The sequence below is a fragment of the Lepus europaeus genome, chromosome 6 (assembly GCF_033115175.1).
Source record: "Lepus europaeus isolate LE1 chromosome 6, mLepTim1.pri, whole genome shotgun sequence".
Taxonomy (NCBI): Eukaryota; Metazoa; Chordata; class Mammalia; order Lagomorpha; family Leporidae; genus Lepus; species Lepus europaeus.
Window position 1 is genome coordinate 14,416,340 of NC_084832.1, and position 25,262 is coordinate 14,441,601.

At 52.0% G+C, this 25,262-nt stretch overlaps 1 protein-coding gene across 4 annotated transcripts in view; it reads right to left on the reverse strand.

Annotated features, from left to right (window-relative positions):
- The window catches only part of FARP1 (FERM, ARH/RhoGEF and pleckstrin domain protein 1), a 291,757-nt gene extending 271,350 nt beyond the window's left edge, over positions 1–20,407 (reverse strand). For all 4 annotated transcript variants that reach the window (XM_062194003.1, XM_062194002.1, XM_062194001.1 and 1 more), the window contains exon 1: positions 20,299–20,407. The gene's annotated coding sequence lies outside the window, so the exon portion shown is untranslated. The remainder of the gene's footprint in view (positions 1–20,298) is intronic.
- Between the last annotated feature and the right edge of the window lie 4,855 nt (positions 20,408–25,262).

Sequence of the window (25,262 nt, forward strand, 5' to 3'; positions counted from 1 at the left end):
TCAAAAACAGATTCAAAGACAAATAGTGTTTTAACGTGAACCCAACTTAATTCCCAGTGCTTAACATAAAAGAAACCAATAAACCCGCGATCCTGTCAATCACTCTGAGCAATCCTAACTGACAAACATCTCAGCCAGTCCACCCTTCTCTCACACAGGTGCACCCATGGGGTGACAGGAGGACGCGAGAAACAGCAGTGCAACACCCTGTATAATTCTCCAAACAAGCATACAAGCTTATTTTGCATTCCACCAAAACTTAACAACTCCTTCACTGGGTTCACAGCAGTAGGTAAAAGTGAACCGGGCGGGCGCCGCGGCTCACTAGGCTAATTCTCCGCCTTGCGGCGCCAGCACACCGGGTTCTAGTCCCGGTCAGGGCACCGGATTCTGTCCCGGTTGCCCCTCTTCCAGGCCAGCTCTCTGCTGTGGCCTGGGAGTGCAGCGGAGGATGGCCCAAGTGCTTGGGCCCTGCACCCCATGGGAGACCAGGAGAAGCACCTGGCTCCTGCCATCGGATCAGCGCGGTGCGCCGGCCGCAGCGCTCCTACCGCAGCGGCCATTGGAGGGTCAACCAATGGCAAAAAGGAAGACCTTTCTCTCTGTCTCTCTCACTGTCCACTCTGCCTGTCAAAAAAATAAATAAAATTAAAAAAAAGTGAACCGGATGGAGGCCACAGACACGTGTCACTCTGTTTAATCAACTGCCACTCAAAAGAGCCTTGTGCACGGGATTCAGAGAGGTAGCACAGAGACTTTGGCTGGAGCCGTCAACCCACCACGGGCACTCCCGATTCTGAGCCTTCTGATCTGGAACACAAACTCCCTCGTCCACCTTCTCCAAACCGCAGTCCCCGGCGTGCTGCCCAGTGGGTGCCAGCGACGCAGAATCCACACGTCCAAGCCACCTCCGCGCGGCTCTAACATATGCCACTCCCTCGAGGCGGTCCAAGGTTGACACTGCACCAAGGAATGCCAACAGCGCCACAACTCCCAGGAGCCGGTTTCCAGAGCCGCTCTGGCCAAGTCGCTCTCCTCCCCGAGTCGGACACACTCCCAGGTCCCCAGTCCGCTACACTGAGGCCGTTCACGGGACGCAGAGTCTGCGTGACTCACAGGGACAGCCACACAACCTAGCAATTTACTCAGAATTACACTCAAGACGGATAATCACGGGCTATTTAGGAACAGCCATGCTAAGTTTAACTCAGAGGCCACCAGTGGGTGATATCATAGTCCCAAATGAGTATTTTTTTTTTCTCTAAATGGATATTTGTAAGATCTCATAGCTCTGGACTCCCATGGTGCCTCATACAACCTTGTTAAAGCATCTCGTAGATACCAGAGCTAATCTGGTCTCCACCTGACCTAGGGAGAAACAGAATTCAGAAACAAAACAACCAAGAAAATAGAACACCCGAGCAGGCAACGCTGTGAAGGAACTGAGTTTTGCCACTCATCCGTGGCTACACATGCGAGGTTTGTACAAACCAAGGAGGCCAGAGCGAAAGGAGCTTGGGTTGGAGAAAGCCAAGGCGAGTTCACCCAGCGACACCAGGAGGGAGTCTCCCCTCCATTCAGCATGGATTTAATGAGCATCTACTGCAGGCCAGGCCCGTGCTGGGCAGTCATTAAACAGAAGTCAACAAAACAAGGCAGAGTCCACGGGAGCACAGGGAACGGCTCTAGCCCACACACCACTACCAAGGCAGGCCTGCTTTGCCCCCTTGCCTGCCCACTGCCCTGGGATCTGTCCTACACCCGTTTGCAACCCCCGAGCTGGTAAGCAGGACCCCCAGCAGTAGTACCAGGCAGAAGCACTCATCTGACTCGGGCATTTCCTCCCACACACCAGCCTTTTCTGCAAGCACTCTTGCTACAGCTCTGTCTTCTAACACTTAGAAGAGAAAGTGAGCCCCAAGCCCCACCCCCACACGCCACCCTGAGAAAACAGTCAGGTGATAACAGAAAGAGACCAGGGCCCGGCGCCTTCCCGGTCCCCAAGTCTTTCTCAGCAGCCGCTGGGAAACCTTCCTGCGACAAATACTCCTAAAACACGCGGAGAGCCGGTCATCCGGGGTCTTCCTCCCCACCATCCTGTGAACCCAGCGGCATTCCTCTGAGCAGAGGTCAACAGGAAATGGCCGCACAAGACCTTTGACCTTCGACCTTCATGGGATTGACTTAAGGATTACTGAGGCAAGCAAGCATGAGGGGAAGAAATTCACAAAACATATGTGCAATATGTGGAAGGGGGGAGGGAGACATTGAAAGAATGTTTAAATTAAGCAAAGCACAGGATGTTGATGGGGGCGCCTGGGGGGAGGGGCAGGAAATCTGACCAGGGGTCCCTGTGAGCCTAAAGCTACTCTGGAAGAGAAAGCTAATTTTTTAAAGGAAACCAAATACGGCAAACATTTAGAAGCAAGCAATCTGTGTGGTGGCGTTGTGGTTGTTAATAGAGGTGTGTGTGTGTGTGTGTGTATTTTATCTGCTTTTCTTCACCTTTCAACTGCTTCTACAGTGACCCTATTATTTTTGCAATTAAAAAAAAAAAAGAGAAAAAAAGTAAAGAGACTAAGCTATTTAAAAACGAAGTCTCAGCGAAACGCAGCCACTTCCCCATGAGAGGCATGAGATGTTGTCCTGAGGGCAGATGTAGAACTGGGCTCCCCCCACAGGGGAAGGGGCCCCGGGGGGCCCACCTGTCACAGCACTGGTGACAAGGAGCAGCACACCGCTCCCCTGCAGCGTCACCACTGAGCTACAAAACACACGGCTTCCTGGCCACCCAGCAGCTTTCAGGGGACCTGGGCTCCCTCCGGTTGCCCAGAGCTGAGACACCGTAAGTGACTTAGGTACCAACAGCAGCCAGAGCAGCACCTTGAGATTCCCCTTTAAGACCAAGGCTCACGCCCAGAAATGCCTGGAAGGGGAAAAACTTCTGCCGTTTGGTCTTTCACCCAGAGCTCCGTGGCCCTTGGGCGAGGCGAGGGAGATGCTCGCCTTGGGGACACCTAAACACGCAGTGAAATGAGGATCATTTTTAATGATACGTCATTCACATTTTTGACCCAAAGTAATTTTAAAAAATGAACAAAATCAACTTTTCCATAAAGCTAAGCTCCTTCGCCTGGGGTGTCCAGGGATGGTTACGTGATGGGAAAACCCCAAACTGAGCGGCAGGGAAGCGCGTAGATGAGCAGAAGCCTGACTTCAGTCAGGAACTGTGCGACCTTGGCGGGCTCCTCCCCATCAAAATCTCCGTCAAGATGAACCTAAGACTTTGTGCCTGAATAAGTCAACGATCAAGTCAAACCAACAGGCGGTGAGCAGTTCTAGCCCAAAGCGGGCGGAGGGAGTAGCACCCAACCTCGCAAGCCATTGCCAGGACAGGGGTTGTGCCGGCATGTCGGGTCCCCCCGCCCCCGTCCGCGGGAACAAGCAAGCTTTCTTTTTCTCTCCAGTCTTCAGAACTGCCAGACGCCGCTGGCACGGAGGCCTGCTGGGGAAGAGTGAGTGGGAAACACACAGCTCAGAGCACGCCCATCCGGTCTGGCCCCTCCAGGTGAGCAGCAGGGGATGTCCCAGCCAGGGTGGCCCGGCTTAAAGGACAAAACCACTTCTGCATGTGTCAGGATGGTCTTCCCTGGAGAAAACGGCTATTTCTTTAAATGAAAGGAATCAAGTCAGCCCGACAGTTTCCTACCCTGTGCCAATCTGGCTCCAAGACCTTGGCTAGAGCCCGGGGGAGGCTTCCCCTGGCTCCACTGCTGCTGCCAGCTTGGAACCACCTCTCCTTACGCTTTGGGATTGATTTATGGGATTCTGGGGTTACTATTCTTGAGTGGCACCTGGACGCCGGTCATGCTCCTGAGCCTCCTCCATGAAACCACCCTGTCAACCTGGACAGCAGACCTCACGACCCTGAACTTCCAAACCAAAAAAAAAAAAAAAACAAAAAACAAAAAAACACCTAACTGCCCAAGAAGTCCGCCTGCCGTGCGCGAGTCAGCAGCACCCACGTTTCTTTGTTACGTGCCTCGGATACTCTAAGAGAGAAGGAATCGGCCTCCGAGTGGCTGCTTTCAACAGTACAGCGGGACATATTTGCAGCGTCTGTGCTGGAGCCAAAAGTCTGTCTCACATGACTGGGAACATATGCGGCAGGCTTAGCTCCATCCACAGGGGGAGAAATTCTTTCAGAGGCTTTCCTTTTCCAGCAACTCGGGGGGAAAAAAAATTAGAGCTTGCTCTGCCCCTTGTAAGTCACGTGACTCGCTAATTATAAAGGCAGTAAAACTTCGTGATGGGAACTTTAGAAAATACGGAAGAGTTCAAAGGGGAAAATGAGAACCACTTGCCTTGGTCGCAGCAGAAGAAAACCACAATGACATCCCTTTGTCGACGTCTATGAGAATACGTCTTGCCTGGAACTTCAGATAGACGTGCTCACCTTTCTACTGGCAAAGGCTGAGTATAACCACTGAAGAAGGGGTGAGGGACCCCAGGCACCGGAGGGTCAGAGGGGGCCGTCAGCAGTCACCCAGACCCCAGGGGCCCATGGAGGCCCTCAGAAGTTATGTTTCTCAGAGAATTGGCTTTTAAAAACACAGTGATTTGTGGCAAAAGTTTACCACTTCAGAGGGCCCATGTTCAACAAATACTCACTGAGCACTTACTAGGAATCACGCAGTGTGCCAGGCACCAGGAATGCAAAACGCTCACAGGAAAAGGCGTGCTGAGCTTCTAGCTCTGCCAGGGACACGCTGTGTGACCTTGGACAAGTCTCTTAACCTCTCTGCGCCTCAGCTTCCTCTGATGGGGGGGGGGGATGACAGTCGGGGGAGCTGGGGCAGGAAGGGAGCCGGGAAACAGCGCTCAGCCTGGGACCCAGACGCACTCGGATGAACAGAAACAGTGGACGGAAACACCAGTGCAGACACACAGGGCGCCTGCTGCCTGGCAGCCAAGAGTAGACCTGTCCCTTTAGGAAGGCGGCGGGCAAGGATCAGGTGGGTGTCAGGGCCAAGGAGGACTCAGTCGAAAGCAGCAGGTGCACGGACAGGGAGCATGGAGACAGGAAGCCTCCTGGGACAAACTGTAGCAGTTCTGCCTGAGTCACTCTGGGGAGTGGACAGCGTGTCCAGGGGAAGAAAATGGGGCAAAGGCACAGCTTTCCTCCAGCCATCTTCAGCCACTGGATCCTGCAAGGCGTCACTTCCTGAAAGTGCTCTCAGCTCCTGCAGAGAGGTCACAGGTGCCGCTGGCCAGCGTACAGGTTCGCATTTAGTGGAGACTCTGGAGAGGGGAGCTGAGCTCCGCGGTCCTCCCTCTCAGCCTGGTGGTCTCGCCAGCACTGTCTCAGGGCCCCACCGGCACGGTACAGCATGCTTGAAATTAACTTCTCTCTTTGGGGGTATTGTTAAAGATGTGAGGGGCTGGTGCTGTGGCTTAGCGGGCGAGGCCGCCGCCTGCAGCACCGGCATCCCATATGGCCGCTGGTTCGAGTGGGCGCTACACTTCTGATCCAGCTCTCTGCTATGGCCTGGGAAAGCAGTGGAGGATGGCCCAAGTGCTTGGGCCCCTGCACCCACGTGGGAGGCCCGGAGGAGGCTCCTGGTTCCGATTGGCACAGTTCCAGCCGTTGTGGCCATCTGGGGAGTGAACAAGCAGACGGAAGACCTCTCTGTCTGCCGCTCTGTAAAATCTGCCTTTCAAATAAATAAATCTTTAAAAAATTAATATACCAGCACTGCAGCTCACTTGGCTAATCCTCTGCCTGTGGCGCCGGCATCCCGGATGCTCCTCGTCTAGTCCAGCTCTCTGCTGTGACCCGGGAAGGCAGTGGAGGATGGCTCAAGTGCTTGGGCCCTGCACCCCATGGGAGACCAGGAGAAGCTCCTGGCTCCTGGCTTCAGATTGGCAGAGTGCACCGAGCCCGTAGTGGCCATTTGGGGGGTGAACCAATGGAAGAAAGACCTTTATCTCTCTCTCTCACCGTCTAACTCTAACTGTAAAAAAAAAAAAAAAAAAAAAAAAAAAAAAAAAAAAAAAAACTATTAAAAACTGTTAAAAAAAGATGTGAAAACACAATGATGGGGAATTTGGTCTTCACATGATTGGATTTCCCCTTTTCAGGAAAAAAAAAAAATTAGGAGACATAAAAACTCTGAAAGTGAAAGAAATTGTGGCCAGAACCTTTACCAAGAACTTAATTTCATTTTTAAAAAAATTTTAATGGCTTATTTTTTTGAAAGGCACACTGACAGAAGGAGGGAGGAGGGAGGGATGGAAGAAGGGGGAAGGAGGGGGAGGGAGGGGTTGGGGGTGGGGAGAGGGAGATCTTCCATGTGCAAGCTGGGGCTGGGCCGGGGCTGAAGCCAGGAGCTTCATCCGGGTCTCCTCTGATGTTGGCAGGGATCCAGGTGCTTGGGCCATCACTCACTGCCTCCCAGCCCCATGAGCAGAAATGCTGGATGGGATGTGCAGAGCAGCCAGGGCTTGAACTGGCACTGTAGTATGGGATGTGGCTGTCCCAGCACCCCACAGTGCCTGCCCCCAGAGTTTCATAGTTTTTAACACAAATAACCACTGCCATGTCACAAGCTTTTTACTAATTGCCAGACTCAGTTTTCATATATTATCTTCAGTTCTCAGAAGAAATTCCAGATCTCAAAAATTCCAAGTCTTTTTTTAAATTTTATTTTATTTTATTTGAAAGAGAGATCAATCTTCCATCTGCTGGTTCACTCCCCAGATGGCTGCAATGGCCAGGGTTGGCTCAGGCTGAAGCCAAGAGCCAGGAGCTGCATCCAGGTCTCCCTTGTGGGTGCAGGGGCCATCTTCTGCTGCTTTCCCAGGCACATTAGCAGGAAGCTGGATCGGAACTGGAGCAGCCGAGACTGGAACCAGTGTGCACATGGGAAGCTGGCATTGCAGGCGGAGGCTTAACTCGCTATGCCGCAACATCAGCCCACCAAAAACTCCAAATTTTAAACAAATTCGGTTCCCCAGCATTTTTACAAGCAAGCTATTTAGAACTCGTAATTGGACTCTCAGGAGGTATTAGGATCTCCATCTTTGAAATTTGGGAGGAAGCTGGCACTCTGAAATGAAACAACTTGCTCAACTCTTGAGCAGCCGAGCTGGGAGTTAAACACGGGTCCCTTACGTCCCACGGCAGCCAATTCTCCAGACGCACCCACTGATCCTTGCCTTCGGACATGCCCACCTTGGTGCGGCCACCCCCCTACCTGAATTGCAGCTGGCCACAGGTCCCAGAATACTTGGGAACCACAGTGTATTAAGACCTCCAAGGCTGGCTCACAAATGTCCTGACCGTTTGTCCCGTGGTTTCCTTGTGGCTCATGCATGCTGGGACAAGCCAGTTGCCATGTTGTGGGAACACTCCAGTACCGGCCACAGGCTGATGGCTCCCCTGACAGCAGATGACAACCCCAGCTGACATCTCTGTCACGCACACCTGGCCAGTCCCACTCACGTAAGCCGCTCCCTGAATCCCAACCACAGAGACTGCAGAAGTCAATTAAGTGTTCACTGTTGCTGTAAGCCGCAGGATTTGGGAGAAATACATCAGGCAATGACAGCTAACACGTGCCCTGCAGTCCGTGTTCTCTCCACATGGACAGCGCCTTGTGCTTGCATCTAACTTTATTTTATAATTATTATGACTGCATATTTGAATAGCAAATTAGCAAAAAAAGAGTTGATTGATTGAAACCTATATACCTATCTGCTCTCGGACGTAAGCACCTATAAAACAGACAAGGACAAGGATTTTTTAAAATCTAGTTTAACCACTAAGTGAATGTCAAAATCAGTGCCCACTTTGGGGGCTGTTGCTGTGTAGTGGGTAAAGGCACCTGTGGCTAGCATCCTATATGGGCGTCGAGTTGTGTCCTGGCTGCCCTGCTTCCAATCCAGCTCCCTGCTAATGTACCTGGGAAAGCAGCATAAGATGGTCCAAGTGCTTTGGCCCCTGCACCCACATGGGAGACCTGGAAACGCTCCTAGCTCCTAAGTCTACTCCAAGTCCTGCCATTACAGTCATTTGGGGAGTGAGCCAGAGGATGGAAGACCTCTCTCCCCCAACCCTGTAAATATATATATATTTTTTAAAGATTTATTCATTTGAAAGAGTTACAGAGAGAGGTAGAGACAGAGAGACGTCTTCCACCCGCTGGATGGCCGCAACGGCCAGAGCTGTGCTGATCTGAAGTCAGGAACGAGGAGCTTCTTCCAGGTTTCCCACGTGGGTACAGGGGCCCAAGGACTTGGGCCATCTTCCACTGCTTTCCCAGGCCATAGCAGAGAGCTGGATTGGAAGTGGAGCAGCCGAGACTCAAACCAATGCCCATATGGGATGCTGGCACTGCAGGCAGCAGCTTTACCCACTACGCCATATTGCCAGCTCCCAATAAATAAATCTTTAAAAAAAAAAAAAAAAGCCCACACTTATGAAAGATGCCCAATATAAGTTTGTTAAAAGATTAGCTTTGAGGCCGGTGTTGTGGCACAGTGAGTTAAGCCATCACCAGTAACATGGAGGGCATCCCACATAAACACCTATGAGCACCAGTTTGAGTCCCAGCTACTCCACTTCCAATCCAGATCCCTGCTAGGGCTCCTGGGAAGGCAGTGGAAGATGGCCTCAGTGCTTGGGCCCCTGCCACCCATGTGGGAGACCTGGGTGGAGTTCCAGGCTCCTGGCTTTGGCCTGGCCCAGCTCTGGCCATTGCAGCCCTTTGAGGAGTGGACCAACAGAAGACTTCTGTGTGTCGCTGTGCCTTTCAAATCAATAAATAATTCAAGGGAGCAAGACCCTGAAAGCGGGAGGCCCCCACGCCCAGCGGCATCTCTGCTGTCTGCTCATCACCGAACGCCTGGGCGCTCTCCAAAGTGCTGTGCCTGGGACCTCGAGAGGAACGCACAGACACTGCGTTCATCAGGGCTTCAGAACACGAGCAAGACCTGGACATCCACCAAGGGCATACCTTCCCTCATCACACAACAGCTGTGTTTCCTAGGGACGGCTTAGGGCAGAGAGGAACAAGCAACTTCAGACCTTAGGTACATCTGACAAACACCAGAAAAACCAGGGCAGGTCCAAGTCTTCCCAAGTTCTGGAGAATCCAAGCCATGTGCACGGCCCCCATCATGGGGATCACCCACAACTTCCAGGGCAGGCACAGCAGCGCCCATGCGTCCTGTCCTCCCAGGCCGGAAATGCGTCTGGATACCAGGGAGGGGGACATTCAATTTCTCCCATTGGAATGGCTGCCCCACACACCGACATCAAACACACTGACATTAACATTTACATTGAACCTGCAGGGCGTCAGCACACGGCCAACACAGGGGGAGAGGAAGGCCTTGGCTTTACACGTGTGCCCTGCTGCATGCATTTTGTTTTTCTTCCCTCCTTGGTGCCAATCAATTGCATCTGTGCAACATCTCTGCCCTCAATCCCTTCCACATCCTTTTGCTTTCCTCCTCACCAAACCCCCACCCCCAGACCTAAGCGTGGTCCCTCATCTGGGCCCAATCTGCATTCCTCCCCTGGAGGGGAGGGGACTAGAACTCCCGACTCGGCGACACAGCAGTTGAGCAGCCCCTCGGGATGCCCACACCCCACACCGGGATGCCTGCGCTGGATCCTGGGCTCTGCTCCGGATTCCAGCTTCCTAACGATGCACACCCTGGAGGGCAGCAGGTGATGGCTTGATGGCTGGGCCCCTGCCACCCATGTGGGAGACACAGATTGAATTCCAGGCTCCTGACTTCAGCCTGGCCCAGACTTGACTGTTGCAGGTATTTGGGGAGTGAACTAATAGATGGAATATCCATCTCTGTCTTCCTATCTTTAAAGTAAATAAAGTTTAAAAAAAGGGAGTGTGGTGGAATAGAACTTTTCTTCTCAGGACCGCCATCCCATATGGGCTGGATCAAGTCCCGGCTGCTCCAATTCTAATCCAGCTCTCTGCTATGGCCTAGGAAGACAGTGGAAGATGGCCCAAGTCCTTGGGCCTCTGTACCCACATGGGAGACCCAGAGGAAGCTCCTGGCTCCTGGCTTTGGATCGGCTCAGCTCCAGCCATTGCGGCCATTTGGAGAGTGAACCAGTGGACAGAAGACTCACTCTCTCTCTGCGTAACTGTGACTTTCAAGTAAAATAAATAAATATTTTTAAAAAACCAAACTTTTCTTCTCAAAGAATTGAAAAATGGATGAAGGCACTCTTGAGTGCCACTGGGGGACCCCTGGGGTGAGCACCATGGATGCCACACCTGCTGCATTTTGTAGGACAGCCAGCCCCCTTCCCCAACACCACCAACAAACTGTCGCAAGGAGAATGGCAGTGGGGAAAGTAAGAGCAAAGAGGAAGTCAGTGTCCAGCAAAAAGCACAGCCAAGACACTGAGACACACCACAGGGGCTTGAACTCTTGGATCCAGGTTTCTATTCCTGGGACCGGCTCGACCTTTGCCCTGGTTGGGGTTGGTACCCAGAGGAAGGGGAGTCCCCTATTCTGCTTCATTCTGCCTCACTGGGCCTCTGTCCCTTGCCACAAGAGACCCCAGAGACTCGTCCCATGGATTTACGCATGGGTGGTGACTGCAGCAAAACACTGAAATCCTCCCCCCCGCCCCAATAAAAAGGCCAGTAAAGGACAAGGTTAAATAGGAGGGAGGGGCTTTGTTAAGACACTTGGGTCTCCAGCATCTGGTATCAGCATGCTTACCTAGGTTTGGATCCTGGCTCCACTTAGCTTCCGGCTAATGTGCACCCTGGGAGACAGTAGATGATAACTCAAGGACTTGGGTCTCCGCCACCCACATGGGAGACCTCAGTTGTGCAGAGGACTCCTGGCTTCAGCCCAACTCAGTCCCGCTACTGTGGGCATTTGGGGAGCGAGCCAGCAGATGGCAGATCGCTCCCTCTGTCTCTGTCTTTCAAACAAATAAAAACCTCTGTCTCTGCCTCACTCTTATTCTTTTAGATAAATTTTAAAAGATAAGTTTTTGAAAAAAAACCCACACTGGAATATCATATAACCACTAAGCATTTTAATCTCGGAGAAAATTCAACATGGAAAACTTCAGAAAGTGTTAAGAGGGAAAATGGCCTCCAATGTGTATCATTCCACCAATTTTTTTTTTTAATTTTTTTTTTTTTTTGACAGGCAGAGTGGACAGTGAGAGAGAGACAGAGAGAAAGGTCTTCCTTTTGCCATTGGTTCACCAATTTGCCGCTGGCACCAATTTTCCTTTTAAAGATTTATCTGTTTGTAGGCCGGCGCCGCGGCTCAATAGGCTAATCCTCCGCCTTGCGGCGCCAGCACACTGGGTTCTAGTCCCAGTCGGGGCACCGGATTCTATCCCGGTTGCCCTTCTTCCAGGCCAGCTCTCTGCTGTGGCCAGGGAGTGCAGTGGAGGATGGCCCAAGTGCTTGGGTCCTGCACCCCATGGGAGACCAGGAGAAGCACCTGGCTCCTGCCATCGGATCAGCGCGGTGCGTCGGCAGCAGCACGCCAGCCACGGCGGCCATTGGAGGGTGAACCAACGGCAAAAGGAAGACCTTTCTCTCTCTCACTGTCCACTCTTCCTTTTCAAAAACTCTAAAAAGATTTATCTGTTTGCTTGTTTATTTGAAAGGCAAAGAGAGGGGACATAGAACTCAACCTTCCACCCGCTGGTTCACTTCCCAAATGCCCACATGGGCAGGGCTGGGCCGGACCAAAGCCAGGAACCTGGAGTCCCATCTATGTCTCCCAGGTAAATGGCAGATGCCCGAGTACTTGGGCCATCATCTGCTGCCTTTCCAGGAGCACTAGCAGGGAGTGGAACTGGAAGCCGAGGCCGAACTCTGATACCCGACGTGGGCATCCCACGTGCTTTAACCTGCTATGCCGGAAGTCCCACTCCATTTTTTATTGTAAAGTCTGCTCATATATGAGGGGGGCAAACAAATGGGACATATGTCTAGTCCACCTACAGTTTAATGGAAACAACTAAATTTCAATTTTCATCATCTTTGAATGACAGGATTATAAGATGTTTTACTTTTATACTTGAACATGCTGTAGAGTAAGCATTAAACCAAATAAGAAAAAAACAGGCAAACAAACAAACAAACAATGCCATTCGTTATTCAAGGCTCACTTCAAATGTCACTTCTCCAACGGGAATCCAGTGTCTACAATCCTGAACACTTGTATTGCTAGCAGGGAACCCTCAGCACCCGCATCTTTCACAATTCTCTCTTCCATTGTAGATGCTAGGCTTTCTGAGAGCAGGGGTAGACCCCAACAGAAATTGGTTCATCCAATGGACATCCTCCATAAACACTTGCTGGCTTGCCAAGCCCTTCCAGAAACTGCAGTCTAAAATAAACCAGCAGTGAAAATGCGAATTATCCTCCTATCGCCATAGTAAGAGGGCCAAGACTCATTCCTTGTTAATGACGATGCCAATCACATATAAAGACGACCGTCCGTCTATAGCCCATAATTTTTCCATCTGGATGTTTCTTGCTCAACTGATGTGTTTGCATTCATATGAAGGTTATTAAGTCACTCCACTTAGCTTCATGAAGGCATGGCTGCTTGTCTCATGTAGGAATCTTCTAGTTTCCCCCCAAATCCTGCTACTTCCAAGAAGCTTGTTCTACTTGGGTCCTCCGTGGGCCCACCACGACCTGCTGCTGGAGACACGGCAGCCTCTGTGGGATCATCGAGCCCAGCTGAAAGAAGCCCTCAGCAGTCCCTCATTCACAGCGAACGTGCAGCGGGTGCCACTCTAGGCGGACAGAGGTGGCAGGCACTGCCATCATGTCTTCTCAAAGAAATGAAATGCCACTCTCAAGGATGCTCTGTCATCCAAACTGCCCACAGCCAATCCCAAGGAAGGCCACTGTTGTGGGAGGTAAGATGACCTTAACACTATTCACACCTGTCGTCAGATGTCCAAAGCCCTCGAAAACGGTTCATCTCTTACAGTGACTGGACACGACCACTAGATCACTTTCTGTATAAGAAACGAGGAATCAGTTTTCCCGCTGATAACGTTAAACAGTAAACAAGAGAGAAAATCTTCCAATTAAAGTATCAGCCATGATACTCTGCATGACAGTAACAGAAAACCCCAACTCGGGCAGGATCAGAAAGTGAGCAGACTTATTAGAGGTAGCTTAAACCCAGGTCTGGATCCCGTACCAGGCACAGAAAGATCTTATAGCTCACCACGGAACCTGGTTCCATCTTTCAGCTCTGTCATCCTCTTGCCTGCTCTGTCCCAAGTCACAGTACGGCTGCTGGGGTTCCAGGCATCCTGTCTAGTTGCCTTTGGGTCTCTTTTTAAGAGACCATTAAACATTGCCCTGAACATTCTTCAAAGACTTCCCAGGTACTAGAAGATTCTGGGAAGCAAGGGGTTTGCTCAACAACCAAAAGAGCTGGGGCGACAACACATGTGCAAGAGTATGACTCCTGGAGCCACAGCACCGGTTGGCCACAGGAGCCACCTGGGCTGCAGAGGCCACAGGCTCAAGCACAGGAGGCAGCAGGCTGAGGATGTGGACTTGGGAGGACAGAACGCCCTGGGCCCCTGACAGCGCTGTGGGGTGAGGCATGAAGCCGGAGTCCTTTCCTCTCCTGATGTGAGTGAGGCAACTTAACGATTCGATGGCTTACACTGTTAGTCGGGCATTCTGCCACTTGCAGAGAAAGGCACTCTGAAACGTCCCCTTGAGGATTTAGGCAAAGAGGACCTATTACTCGCCTAAGACCGAGAGGATGGAGAGGGACATGGTCCGCCTGCCTGCAACACCGACCTCCCAACTCCCATCACCTCCAATGCCATGCTGACTGCTTATTCTAAAACGGCAGTGTTCATCTCACACATTTTAACTCGAATCGACCAATGTTTATTTTTTACCTTCTATGGGCAGGAGAACCAAAAATCAGGAAAACCTACGTCTGACCTCACAATACCTTTTTTCTGACTCAAAGATAGAAGAGTTCCAGGCACTACACCAGACATGAAATGAACAGAATATCAGAACTGAAACTCAAAACGGGGGCCGGCGCTGCAGCTCAGCAAGTTAACACCCTGGCCTGAAGTGCCAGCATCCCACATGGGTGCCAGTTCTAGTCCCAGCTGCTCCTCTTCCTATCCAGCTCTCTGCTATGGCCCGGGAAGGCAGTGGAGGATGGCCCAAGTGCTTGGGCCCTGCACCCCATGGGAGACCAGGATAAGCAACTGGCTCCTACCTTCAGATCAGCACATTGGAGGGTGAACCAACGGCAAAGGAAGACCTTTCTCTCTGTCTCTCTCTCACTGTCCACTCTGCCTGTCAAAAAAAAAAAAAAAGAAAAGAAAAAAAGAAAGAAAGAAAGAAAAGAAACACAAAATGCTCAAAAAGAGGAACTAAATTCCTTCCACAACTATAAAGCACATGTGCCACACTAATCTATTTCTAGAATGTTCCACGTTTTTGTAGATTTTTAAAAATTTAGTCACTTGAAAGGCACAGAGAAACGGGTGTAGGGACCTTTCATTTGCTGGTTTATTCTCCAAATGGCCAAAGCCAAGAGCCACAAACTCCACCCAGGTTTCCAGTGGGGGTTGCAGGGACCCAAGTACTTGGGCCATCTTCCTCTGCCTTCCCAGGTGCATCAGCAGGATGTTGGATTGGGAGGGGAGCAGCCAGGACTCTGATATGGGATGCTGACGTCACAAGAGGCAGCTTGACCCACTGTACCACAACCCTAGCCCCTCCATCTTGCTATAACCAAGACCTTCATTTTTTATTTCAAAAACATTTTCTTCCCTATAATCCATCCGTGTGCTAAAGAACGAACATACTTGGTGTGGGATCTTAGAAATGTATTCATTTGGTCATAATCTTAAATACCTACTTGCCCACATCTTCAAACTAAGCACCTAATGTTCTTTTCATGTTCGGGTCAGGTCTTCCAAACTCGGTGGTTAGAAAAGAACAAAACTGCTTCTCTCTGCAAACACAGGCTGACCTGTTCAGCAGCCCAGCACTAGCCTGGGCCTTACACACAAGGAAAGTGTCACTTTCCCAAAGTAGAATAAATTGATTGGCTAGTAATAAATTCAATAATTAGATCATATAAAATGTTTTTCTAATACTTTTAGCTTTTCAAAAGACATCGTTAAAAAATGAAAAGGTAAAAAAGTTAAAAAATAAAGTACTGGGTAAAAAAATATTCACATAAAATAGATCTAAGGACTTGGAGCCACAAAATATAAATAAATCCTAGTTGTAAGATGACATTAAGTACATTTAATTTCTTGTATATCAAGGAAACTTAAAAGCATATGAAGTAATCAGATAAAAAAATAAAAAGAAAAAAGCTTTAACAGACATTTACAGAAGACATACTAATGGTCAATAACCACAAGAAAACATATCCCAAGGCACTGGGGAAACATCAAGGAGAATTGCAGTGAGACATTACTCTCTGTGCACCTGGTGGCAAAAATGGAAACGCCCAACTGGGAGAATGAGAGTAAGTGGAAATCTCCTACAGGGCTCTGGGAACGGAAAACAGAACACACAACTTGGAAACCAGATGCCCATCTCTCATCAAGCTAAGCATATACCAGATTTATGTTTACTGTAAGACCCACCAGAAAAATGAAGACGTTCCTCGATGCAAAGACTTGTGCACAGAAATCCACAACGGCTTTATCCGTGAGAAGTCAAAACCAAGAACAAGCTGAATGGCCACAGGGGAAAAGAGACATCTCAGCCTAACAGACCCTGGACCACTGCTGAGCAGGAGATAGGAAGTCCAGCAGCCCGCTTGACGGGCTCATCTAGTGTGTGTACTGAAGCACTGCACTGTGCCCCATGAAAGGGCATAAGCCTTGCATGGGAATCCAAAATGTTAATGAAAGAAACTGACAAGAGGCTGGGGAGAGCTTGGACCAGGAAGGGCAGAGGAACAGTAGGGAGTGCGGAGGGTAAACAGAGGCAAGAAATACAAGGGAGAAGGAGACCAGCACTGTGGCATAGTGGGTAAGCCTCTGCCTGCAGCACTGGCATCGCATATGGGCGCTGGTTCTAGTCCTGGCTGCTCCACTTCCAATCCAGCTCTCTGCTATGGCCTGGGAAAGCAGTGGAAGATGGCCCAAGTGCTTGGGACCCTGCACTTGCGCACTTGCGTTGGGCTTTGGATTGTAGCAACTCCGGCCCATTGCAGCCACCTGGGGAGTGAACCACCAGATAGAAGACCTTTCTCCTCTCTCTGCCTTTCGAATAAATAAATCTTTAAAAAAAAAAAAAAAAAAAAAAAAAAAAAAAAGGAAGTCTATCTTTTTACAGTGTTACCCAACTTTGAGAATTAAAATACTAAACCAGAATGAAATGAAACACAATCAAATCAAATTTTTCAAATTCCCAGAACTGCAACCTATTAGTGCTGATGTCAAATTTCCCTTAAGAACTCTGAAGACTAATTTCAAAGAACATTCCAAGCTGGAGGTCTTTACTCGCTCAACAGGCATTTACCCAGGGTTTGCTATGTTCTAGGCACTACACCAGACCCGAAACAAACAGCTCAAGATCAGAACTAAAACTCACCGTAACGGTGGACATCTAAGTCTTCTTTCAGAACTGATGAGACACCTTTGTGGAAAACATTCCAGCAAAAGTCTTCAAAACAAAAAGTGAAGTTTACTCTTTGGGTCACGAACCTATAGCAGCGTTAAAGGGAAATTAGCTTGGCCTATGCTTTTTTTTAATGTATGCACAAATGAGTTTTACACGTGGGACTGATTCACTCTAAGTAATAAATTCCCACATTAATTGCAAATCGTGCAGTTTATCCTCTCTAATTTCCATCTCGCAATAAAATAAACTGCGGAGCTGAGTTCAAAGTTCGCATGAAGCTCAGTTTTAGTCACATTGTATCAATGGCTCTCTCTGGCTTAGGTGCCAAGTAGCAAAAGCTTAAGGCACTATGTTTTCAGAAAGTATCAATTGTCCACTTTTGCTCCAAGTAGCCACTTGGCAAAATATTCTTAACTGACTTAAACTAGGGCAAAGGCAACCTATGAGAAGTCAGTTTCTCCACATTAAAAAAAATAAAATTTCCAGGGGCTTATGATTAAAAACAAAGGCTGCATTGGGGATGAAGGGGCTGGGGAAAGCACAATTTCAAGTCATCCAAATGGAAACCATTTGGCTCTGCGCTCTGTGGCCATGTGGAAATGGTTAATGAGGTCAGCAGTCAAACCTGAGTCACCACGGCAGGAGCAGAGGACCGAGGACCATCAGTGAGCAGGTCACAGCATAAATTCTGGCCAGCAAACAGCAAGAACAAGAAGTTGATCCACCACTTGGCATTCACCACCCAGGCCTGGAGAGCTCTCCTTCCCAACAAAAGCACCAAACCACAGGAGACACACAGCCTCCCGAAGGGAATCAGCCATCCATCCCCCTCCTCTCCCAGGGAAATGGCAACCAACACAGGGAACAGCCATCCACCCAAAGCAGAACGGAATGGAACAACTGTATTACAGGATGGTGAGGGTCACCCTGCTCTGTAGCATCTCCAGCGAGAGGGGAACGTGCATTTCTCAAAAGCATTGAGCCATTCTCTGCAATAAGCAAGGTCGGTTACAAAGGGTTTGTTTCAAATGCCAAGTTCAGCATGCTATCAAAACATTAAGTACCTACAATCCACAAAATGTCTCCCATCCTCTGGGGACATCTCAATGTCATTTGCCCTAAGCATACTGTGTGTGCAAAAACTAGCTTATCACTCCTCCACAGGCTCTGACCTCCTCTAGGGTGGAGGAAGTTGCCCCCCTCCCTTTCAAGATTCATTTATTTCAAAGCCAGAGGGACAGAGAGAGAGCAAGCGAGCACTTCCATCCACTGGTTTACTTTCTGAATGCCCACAACAGCCAGGGCAGGAGCCAGGAACTCCAACTGGTTCTCCCAAGTGGGTGGCAGAGACCAAGAACTTGAGCCATCAACTGCTGCCTTCCAGGGTGTCTTTGGAGGAGCTGGGATTCAAACCGGAGATGAAGGGTGGTTTAACCTACTGCAGCACAATGTGCAGCCCAAAAGGTGGTGTTCTTTGATGCTTATCACAACCACCCTCCCCATAATGTCTATCATTTTCCAAATGAATTAAACTCTATGTACTCCATTTTCATGAGGCTACTGTTTCTTTAAAGCTAACCCTTTCAATACTACCTTTGATTTTTATCTTAAAAAAAAAAAAAGTTTTCCTTAATGAAAAGTCAAACATTCAGGTTCCTGGTGGTGGTACAGCAATTCTGACATACACTGCAAGAACCCAGCAAGAGATCTGTCCAAGATAGCGATTCAAAAATCTTCTTTAGGTATGCCTGCCTCCCAAGTATGATGCTATTTATAACGTGATTCCCTTAGAACCCTGCATCAATTCAAGTTATGACCCTCTACAGACCCAAGGGAAGAGGGCGAGTGTGTCTCAACTTCAGAAGGATTCCCACAATGACAGAACTTCTCCCGGAACAGCACACTCCAACCCTCAGGGGAGCACGCCATGGATCCTGGGTCCCGGAGGGCAAGGTTGGATCTCATCCCTCAGTTCACAGCAGCTTCCCGGCCACGGCTAAAAACAGGAGCAGCTTCGAGGCACCAAGTGAGGAAGGCAGGCATCTACTCACTACCTCCACCACAGATCCCCCCTCCCCCGCCAGCGAGCCAGCCACCGCCCCATAATGCTGCTATTTATTTTAACCAGAAGCAGCCCTACCAGCCAGACGTTCTAGAAACACAAACGTTTCCTTGTGCTTGGAGGAACTCCAGCACTGGTGCCCGTGCTGCAGGCCAATGCTGCAGGAATATAAAGTGAGCCATGTGGAGGCAATGCTCACAGATCAAGTGCACTGTCGCTGTCATCTCCCCCAAACGAGCCCGTGTGCCAGGGCAGAACTAAACCGGCCAGCAGCAGGAGCACCGTGGAGGGAGAGCAGACAGACAGCTGGGGAGACAGACAGAAGGACTTCAGCAGGCGTGGCGCATGCTCCCCACGGAGAGGGTTTTCAGGCAGCTCCCCAGAAGAGCTTTCAGGATTCCAAAGGCCTGGCTTCCTAAGAAAAGCAAGACAATGCTGGGAGATGCTCTGAAGTGGGCCTGGCAGTCACCCCACCACGCACAGCACCTTAAACACAACCAACGCCAGCCCAGGGTTTGGCTGGGAGACAGATGCCTGCCCGAGGGAGGAGATGGGGTGGGGGAACGCCAGGGGTACCCCCTTCCAAGAGCCGGGGCTGAGCAAGTCAAACCTGGGGAGCCGACCAGAACAGCCCTAACGACGAGGAAATGAAACAGCCAGAGGCCGCCGGGACTCCAGGGAGCTCGAGGGGGAGGGGAGGGAGAGGCAGGCAGGGGCTGCTGATAAACTGTTCCAGATGAGGGGCCATCTCCCCGCGTCTCTGGAGCCATCTCTCGGCAGCGGCCTCGCCTCTTTAAGAGCCTCACCTCCCTCCTTTCGGGGGGGACCCCACCCAACCACCGAGGGCCGCTGGCCTCCAACTGCCGCCAGCGAAACCCAGCCTGGGTCCGGGGCGCACACGCTCGCTTGCACGCTGGGGGTCCGGCTAAAGTTTGCGGAACTTAAATCGTAAAACCGCAATCGGAAGTTGTAGCTTTGGAAGGCTCCACCACCCACCCCAAAAATAAATAAATCTGTTCGTGCCTTTACAAATAAAAAGATTTTTTTTTTTCAAAGCCCCAACTTTGCCCTGTCTGCAGGGAACTTGGGCAGAGGGCGTGTCCCTTTGTCACCCACCAGCAGCCTCACGCCCGCGCGTGGGCGACCCCTGCGTGGGCGGCCCCCGGCCCCGAGCCGAGATTGCGGCCCGAGGTCCGGAAGCGGCGTCCGGCGCTGTCACCGGGCAGGGTGGGCCTGGAGCGAGCGGGGGAGGGGCGCCGCGGGGCCGGGGTGGCGAGCGGGGCCGCCCCGGGGCCCCGCAGCCGGGTGCGCGGAGGGGAGGGTGGGGGTGCCAAGGGGCGGCGCGGGGCCCTGCAGCCCCCGAGCTCCCGCTATTGTTGCCGAGGCTGCCCGGGCCGGGCCCCGCCGCCCGCCTGCTCCAGGCGGGACCCTGCGGGCCACGCACCCACCTCCGCCGCGCTGGGGCGGTGCGCTCCGGAGCCCGGACTCGCACAAGTTGCCGCCCGCGGCCGGGACCACGCCGGCCCCCGCCCCGCGCGCCGCGGTCATTGTTCGCCGCGCGCCTCTTACCTCCCAGGCGCCTGCAGATCCCGCGGCTCCGGCTGCTCGGGCGGCTCCGACTCCCGGGCTAGGGCTCCGGGCTCCGCTGCTCCCAGCCCCTGCTGCCGAGGGCGCGGCGGTCGGGCTGCGCCTGCGGGGCGGCGCTGCCTATTAATACCCGCGGGCGGCGGCGGCGGCGCGGGCGCGCGAGCGGGGCTGGCGGCGGCCGGCCGAGGTCCGAGCCATCAAAGGTGGCGCGGGGCGGAGGGGAGGGCGGAGCAGGCGGGGTGGGTGGGGAGCCGGCTCCGGGTCGCCATGGCCGCCTCGACGCCGGGGCGAGCGCCACTCGCGCGGGGAGGAGTGGCGCAGAGCGGGCGGCGGCCGCGTCCCCGCCCCGCGCCCGAGCCGAGCGCCCGCAGCCCTGCGCCCGAGCCGCCGCCGCCTCCGAGGCCGGCGAGCGGGAAGTGCCCGCGGCCGCTGCCCCTCCCCGGGCCTGGGCCGGCCCCTCGGCGGGGGGAGTCCGGGCGCCCGAGCCCAGCAGCGGCGGCCACGGCCGGAGAGCCACAGCCCCCTCCAGCGTCCGGGCCGAGACCTGCGCGCCCAGCGCGCCGCGCCCCGCCCCCGGGCAGGTGCGCCCAAGGCGGCCGCCAGGCCTTCCTTACTCGCGCCTTGGCCCTGGGCCCGGCTCGCCGCCGTGCCACCAAAGCGAGCGCGGGCAGCGCCACCGGGGAGCCCCGATGCTGTTTAGGTGAAAAGCGAGAGTGGGTGACAACAGGAGCCTCCGGCGGGGGACCCGTGGCGCGGACCCCGAAGGCCCCTGTTGAGGTGTCGCCTGGGCTCCCTTGACCTACGGCTTTGCGGGGACCTACGAAGCGCCCAGCCCCAAGCCATCCTGGGATGGGGGCGCGTTGCCATGTCCGCTCCCAGCCCAGCCTCCCTCCCGCACCGGGAGATTCCCGCACCAGCGCCCGCCTCACCTACCGTGCGTCCCGCGGTGGGTGGGTGGAGGAGACTGGAGGCGTGCCCCGCGGGGAACGGCGTGGAGGAGGTGAGCGCTGCTTTGCTGAGCAGTCGCCTGGTGACCCGCCGGGGTTCCGGGACTAGGCGCGAGGTTCAGGAGCTAGGAGGCAGTCGCCTAAGGAGGACGACTGCTGTCCCTTCCCCCGGGCTCTGGCCTCGCCCTCTCGGGAAAGACCTTGGACGGCCGCAGGTGTGATCACGAGGGGAGACAGCGACGCGGCCAGCTGGTCAGGCTGCGCGTTTACGGGGGGTTTCACTGACCAGCAACCCGCGGGGGCCGGTTCCACGGGAAAGGCAATTGCTGAACTCAGAGTTGAATGGGAGCTGGGCCTGGACAAGAGTGCATTAGAAGTAACGGGGTACACGCGGGTAGCTGCGGGCAGCAGTGTCTGGAGAGGGCTCCGGAAGAGGAGCCTCCAGGCCGCTCCTAGGAAGGCACAGCAGGTGGGTTCTTGCAGGTGAGCAGAGTCCGTGGGGCTGACACGCACCACCTGCGTCACTTACCACCAACCAGCAAGTCTGATTCTTGAACCACCACCACCAGCAGCAGCAGGTGGAAACTCAAAGGCTCATTCCTGCCCTCCCCCCACCCTGAGGCCCACCTGCCTGCAGGGCTAGTTAAACTAGATTGCCGGCTTACATCCCAGGAGCTTCTGATTCGGCAGGTGTGGGCTGGGGCCTGAGGATCTGCGTTTCTAACCAGACCCCAGCCATGGCAGCTGCTGAATCAGGCGATGGGCCTCAAACTCTTGGATCCTCCAAAGATAGGAACAAAACCAAAAACCGATGCCAGACTCCTGGGGCGGGGCCGGTGCTGTGGCATAGTAGATGAAGCACCAGCCTGCTGCGCCATGCCTTATGGGCGCCAGTTCTAGTCCCAGCTGCTCTTCTTCCGATCCAGCTCTCTGCCATGGCCTGGGAAAGCAGGAGAAGATGGCCCAAGTCCTTGGGCCCCTGCACCCACATGGGAGACCTGGAAGAAGGTCCTGGCTTCAGACAGGCTCACCTCTGGCCTTTGCGGCCATTTGGGGAGGGAACCAGCGAATGGAAGACCTTTCTCTCTGTCTCTCCTCTCTGCTGTAACTCTGCCTCTCAAGCAAATAAATAAATCTTTAAAGTCCTGGGGTAGAGACCCCAGCTTCAGGATTTTTAGCGGTGCTGTGCACAGGTGATTGCAATGGGTAGTCAGTGCTTGTTAAAAGCTTGAGATGAGAATCCCCTGGGAACCTCGTTGAACTGCAGATTTGGAGTCCGGAGTTGGTCTCAGGACTGAGTTTCTAGCAAGCTCTCAGGTGATGTGGTTTGTGCCAGCGCCTGGCACCACTCAAAACCAAAGATGGGTCAAAGTCACAGGAAAGCAGACAAGGGACATTTTCCCAGTCACCCTCCCGGGAAGGCCAGTGTTTTCTGCATGGCATAGCATTTCTTCCATCCTCTTGGTATGTCTGGAATGAGTCTTGTTTTGTTTTGCTCTTAAGAGATGGATGATCACAATACAGACGTAACATCTTGTGCTGTTTTATTATCTGAACACTACTGACAGTCATGAAGGTGACGCGTGCCAAGGCGGGGATTGGAGCGGGCTTGCAGGCTGTGGTAGGAGCCTGTGAGGATAGTGCACACTGGGGAAGAGGCGGGGTGTTGGGGACCCAGTGAGAGAGGCCAGAAAGGGTTTGGGCAGTGCCAGAGCCTCTGCCAGGTAGCCTTCCCCGCCCCCCGCCAGCATTCTGGGACCGGCACCTCACCCAGGAGACAGCACATACAATTCCCCTCCCTGAAAAGCCAGGGCTACACGGCCTGGAAAACCTGCAGCCCTGGAAGACTCGAGGTGCTCCCTGGTGCTTGGGGGTCACTCAGCCCCACCTTCAGCGCAGAAACATTCCTCAGGACCTAGGTCCCCTCTGAACCCCAGGCCTTCGTGTGGGGTTTGTTCGAAATCTTCCTGAATTAAGCTGTCACTTGCTTCTTCACTCTTCATTCATTTTACCTGTTTCTTTTTATTCCCTAAGAAAGAGGTACACATGGCAAAAAAAAAAAAAGTTGTATGAGAAAGGTAATAAGTAAAATATGGAATGGGGGGGTGGCACTGTGGCATGGTGGGTAAAGCTGTCGCCAGCAGTGCCAACATCCCATAGGGGCACCGGTTCAAGTCCTGGCTGCTTTACTTCCGATCCAGATCTCTGCTATGGCCTGGGAAAGCAGTGGAAGATGGCCCAAGTCCTTGGGCCCCTGCATTTGCATGGCTTGTTCTCTGTATACGCTTCGCCTAGCAGGCCCAAGCTGCCATGGAAGAAGTTCCAAGCATCCCAAGACCCCAGGCTCAAGGGCTCGGTAGGAGACACTCTGGCTGATGGTCCCAGATGAGCTGCTCTTTCAGCCACCTCAGCCCACGTGCCAGATGTGAGTGAAGAAGCCATCTTGCAGTGGGACCTCCCCTGTCCCTGTCCCTGTCTAGGGACACCAGGGACAGGAAAAATCAGGCCCTTGGACCCTTTCCAAATTCCTGGCCCACATATCTGTTATAAATTGGCCATTGTCTCTTTTTATAGTATTTATTTGATAGAAACCCCTTAAGCTTTATGATTTACTATGAAGCAACTGATGACCAGAACACCTACTGACTGGGCTGGAGAATGCTTATGTCTACACGGATCGGCAACTCTTAAATATCTGTCAGTCTCGGGAGTGGGCACTGGGCCCAGCAGCTAAGATGCCACTTGATATGCCCATGTCCCGTCAGTACTTGGGTCCCTGCCACCCATGTGGGAGACCTGGAGTGAGTTCTGAGCTCCTGACCCAGCCCTAGATTCTGAGAGCATTTGGGAGTGACCCAGTGGATGGAAGATCTCCATCTATTTCTCTCTCTTTCTCTCTCTCACTCTGCCTTTCATAATGAATAAATAGCTAACATTCTAAAAATAAGTAAATATTTGTCAGTCTTGCAGGTGAAAATGGAGTTTTTTTTTTTTTTTTTTTAATGATCCATTGACCTTTCTTTATCCTTTCGAGACCTTTGCTCATTTTGCTACTGGGTTGTCTTTTTCTTGTTGATTGACAACATGCTTTATGTGTTAAGGAAATCAGGCATTTGCTATCATGTACTGATTTTTCTTTCTGGTTTTGGTATAATCTTTTTTTGCAGCAAGAAGCTCTTAATTTCTTTTTTTAATATGTATTTATTTGAAAAGCAGAGTTAGAGAGATAGAGGGAGAGACAGAGAGAGACACAGAGAGAGAAAGATCTTCCTTCTGTTAGTTCATTCCCTCAAATGATTGCCACAGCCTGGGCTGGGCCAGGCCAAAACCAGAAGCCTGGGACACCATCCAGGTCTTCCACGTGGGTGGCAGGGGCCCAAGCACTTAGGCCATCATCAGCTGCTTTCCCAGGCACATTAGCAGGGAATTGGGTGGGAAGTGAAGCAGCTGGGCCTCAAACCAGCACTCACATGGGATGGCAGCATCACAGATAGGGCTTAGCCTCCTGTGCCACAATGCTGGCCCCTTGAAATTCTTAATTTCAATGTGGACAAATGGTTAGTGTTTGCTTTTATTATTCCACGTTTTGGCATCATTTGAAAAGTCTCTCCCATTCAAGACTTCTTTGAAAGCCAACATGCTTTCACATTTGAACTGTTTCAGTTTTATACTTTACCAATGGTCTGTATGTTATTTATTTTGGCATCAAGAAATGAGATATGGATCCAACTTTCCGTTTTTCCAAATGGCTAAGCAGATAGCCCCTGAATAATCCATCTGAATTACATCTCCCATCCTTCTTTAAGATGGTGACTTTGTCATTAGGAAAATCCATGCTCTTTTCCACTTAGCTGCCAGTTCCTGTTCCAATACCAAAATGTTTGTGTTCACAGCTTCATAATATGTTTTTTTTTTATCTGATAGAGCTTATATTGTCAATTTCAAAACTTTTCTGAGTACTCTTGCATGTTCGTTTTTCCAGATGAATCCTAGTATCCT